The sequence below is a fragment of the Meles meles genome, chromosome 3, assembly GCF_922984935.1.
Source record: "Meles meles chromosome 3, mMelMel3.1 paternal haplotype, whole genome shotgun sequence".
Lineage (NCBI taxonomy): Eukaryota > Metazoa > Chordata > Mammalia > Carnivora > Mustelidae > Meles > Meles meles.
The window spans coordinates 22091831-22095593 of record NC_060068.1 but is presented as its reverse complement, the minus strand read 5'-3'; the positions used below and the strand labels follow the sequence as shown (position 1 = coordinate 22095593).

General features: G+C 43.2%; 1 pseudogene; it reads left to right on the top strand.

Annotated features, from left to right (window-relative positions):
* Nucleotides 1-2200: 2200 nt before the first annotated feature.
* Nucleotides 2201-3379, top strand: LOC123938968 (annotated as a pseudogene).
* The last annotated feature ends 384 nt before the right edge of the window (nucleotides 3380-3763 follow it).

Genomic DNA, 3763 nt, shown 5'->3' with positions numbered 1-3763 from the left:
TCTTTGTTGCCCACATTGCAGCCAAATCTCAGTCTCCTTTTCCTTTTCACCAGGGACTTTCTGCAGTCAACAACCTCACGTCCAGACTCATTGAGGGCATCATATTCCCTCCCAGCTAATGGGGTCCCCATCTTTGCATTTTAATTTTCCTAGTGCTTTGTGCTTTGTTAATCTTAACTTTCATTGTCTTTTGCTTTTTAAACAGTTTAGTCTTCTTGGTGTCTGCATGCCATAGGTATGCCCTTTCACCTTAATCTGTTACTGGTTTTTTTTTTTAAGATTTTATTTATTTATTTGACAGACAGAGATCACAGGTAGGCAGAGAGGCAGGCAGAGAGAGAGGAGGAAGCAGGCTCTCCACGGAGCAGAGAGCCCGATGCGGGGCTCGATCCCAGGACCCTGAGATCATGACCTGAGCTGAAGGCAGAGGCTTTAACCCACTGAGCCACCCAGGCGCCCCTCACTATAGACTTCTGTCATGACATAACTAACTCAAGCTTACATTAATTAACTTTTGAGTAACCATGAGGAAGTTTAATTAACCTCTTTTGGTCTCACTTCTTTCCTGATGTGGTTGGAGGATATATAAACTCCTTTCTAGCTCTCAAGTTTGAGCCTATTTAGATAAATTTTTTTCTTAAAAAAAAAATTCATTCTTTATGTGGACTTCATCTCAGTCCTACCAGACTATGATAGGCTTACCAGAGTTCAGTTATCAAGAACTAGAGAAATTGGAGAAAAAATATCACCTGAATAGGGCTGATCTCAGTAGATATAAAAATATTAACCATTTCTATATCATCAATCTCTATTGTCTTCACCACTTTGGCTTGATTAAAGATTTCCCCCCCAAATGAGTTTTCTTTTCTTTCTATTTAATCCACTTAAATTTGCATCATTTTTTTTTATCATCACTGATTGAGGCTTCCTGCCAGTGTGAATTTTAAAGTCTTATAGTTCCTAGTTCTTATCTGCTTAAATGTTATAAATGTTGTGCAGATCTTAGCTGTGTGATTTCCTCCTGGCACTTTTTTTTTCCCCAAAGCTTACTTAACAACATTGAACTACCCCCCCATCAAGTCTATAAGCTCAATTTTGATTGGGTATATATGTTAATGGAAAGCTGGATAGATACCAGGTTAGAAAAAAGACATGTGAAGTCCCAGAACAAAAAGAATTCAGTCCCTATGCAGTTTTGGATGAGCAGCTTAGTATAATGATGCTGTCAAGATAATGGGGGTAAAGTAGTTTAAGAGTATGGGCTCTAGAACCATACTCCTAGGATTGTGTCCAGGATCCACTACTTCCTAGGCCTTTGGCATTGAGCAGGATTAACCTTTACTTTATGGGGTTGTTTTGGTTGTTAAATGAAGTAATTATGGGAAAGTAACTAGAGGAGTTCCTGGTACCTGTTCCTGGTACAGCCTTCAACATGTGTTAGTTGTTGTTACTAGTGTATTCAAAAGTTTTTAGAGTGGTATTTTCATGGACAGTAGAAGGAAGATAGTATTCTTCCCCTAGATTCAGAAATCTGTATACTTTGGTATACCTGTCTAATATGAGTTTAAATAAATGAAGTTTCATAGAAAACCCATTGTTCTAGGAAAAAAATAATAAGATGGGAATATTGATTGTATTATTTCTCTTAATATAAGCACCCTAAAGAATAGGGACATACTAAACTTTAAAAAGGAGACTGTTAGAGCTACTAAGCACAACAGCAGCCTCGTTCCTGCTACGTTGTGCAAGCTATCTCATGGAACTCAGCAGAGAGAACATTGAGGAAAACCAATACATTGAACATCATCTCTTTTCTTCATATTTTTATTGTCTAAAAGAAATTAATTGAAATAAAGAAATCAGTGTTTATGTGATTGTGAGGGCTTGACTTTAACTGGCAAGTCATTTGATATATGGAATGGGGTTTTTGTGTTTCTCATGCTTTGTCCTGTTTGGACAGAAATGTAGTCTTTCATGTGGTACTTAATACCAACACAGCCTTATGAGACATTTCTCTTTTCCTCTTCTGAATAGTTACAGGATGTCTAACACTCTACCACTTAACACTCTGTCAGAGAACTAGAGACTTTTGTCTAGTTGTTTCATATATTTAAGGTTCTTTACCTCATATAGATTAAAAATCGAGGATTAGCCCAGGACCCGCGGGCCGCCTCACCTGCCGTCCCGCCTCGCGACCGCCATGCTCTCCGTCCCTGTCCCGCTCACCACCATCATGGACCACTAGCAGCAGCAGCAGCAGCTCCAGCTCTCGCCCCTCAAGGGGCTCAGCCTGGCGGACAAGGAGAACATGCCCCCGAGTCTTAGCGGGACCCGCGTTCTGGCCAGCAAGACCGCCAGGAGGATCTTCCAGGAGCCCGCAGAGCCGAAAACTGAGGTACTTGGCCCCAGCATGGAGGACAAGCCACTGCTGCGAGAAAACCCTCGTCGCTTTGTCATCTTCCCTATTGAGGACCATGATATTTGGCAGATGTGTAAGAAAGCTGCGGCTTCCTTTTGGACCACCGAAGAGGTGGATCTCTCCAAGGACACTGAGCACTGGGACTCCCTGAAGCCTGAGGAGAGATACTTTATATCCCATGTTCTGGCTTTCTTTGCCGCCAGTGATGGCATAGTCAATGAAAACTTGGTGGAGCGCTTTAGCCCAGAAGTTCAGATCACAGAAGCCCGCTGTTTCTGTGGCTTCCAAATTGCCATGGAAAACATCCATTCCAAGATGTACAGTCTCCTCATTGACACTTACATTGAAGATTCCAAAGAAAGGAAATTTCTCTTCAACGCCATCAAGACAATGCCTGGTGTAAAGAAGAAGGCAGATTGGGCCTTGCATTGGATTGGGGACAAAGAGGCAACCTATGGAGAATGGGTTGTGGCCTTCGCCACTGTGGAAGGAATCTTCTTCACGGGTTCTTTTGCGTCAATATTCTGGCTCAAGATACATGGCCTGATGCCTGGCCTCACGTTTTCCAATGAACTTATCAGCAGAGATGAGGGTTTACACTGTGACTTTGCCTGCCTGATGTTCAGACACCTGGTCCATAAACCTTCCAAGCAGAGAGTGAGAGAAATAATCATCAATGCCATTCGGATAAAGCAGGAGTTCCTCACGGAGGCCCTGCCCGTGAGCTCATTGGGATGAACTGCATGTTAATGAAGCAGTACATTGAGTTCGTGGCAGACCAGCTTATGCTGGAGCTGGGTTTTGGCAAGGTTTTCCGAGTAGAAAATCCATTTGACTTTATGGAGAATATTTCACTGGAAGGGAAGACTAACTTCTTTGACAAGAGTAGGTGAGTATCAGAGGATGGGAGTGATGTCCAGTCCAACAGAGAATTCTTTTACCTTGGATGCTGACTTCTAAGTGAATGAAGATGTGCTCTTATTTTGCTGACACCCCACCCCCCTTTCTCATAAAAAAAAAAAAATCAGCCACTTGAAGTGTATCAAACCGGCTACACCATGAATTATCCATAATGTTCATCAATAGTGTTGTTAAAACTGTGTAGCTACCTCATAGGCAAGCCTGTTGATTAGTGATGCTAGTCATCTCACCTAGAAAGCAGCTTAGACAGAAGCTACTCGGATTGGTAGGAAAGACCGTGGCCGTGTTTGGCGTTTGCAGGCAGGCTGCCATCCGTGAGTGCACCGTGGCTCCCGGCGGCAGTCGGGGCCCAAAGTTCGGGGCCCTGGAGTGAGTCAGACCCCGCAGGATGGGTCAGTTACTCCGAGGTCCTCCGGAGGCTTC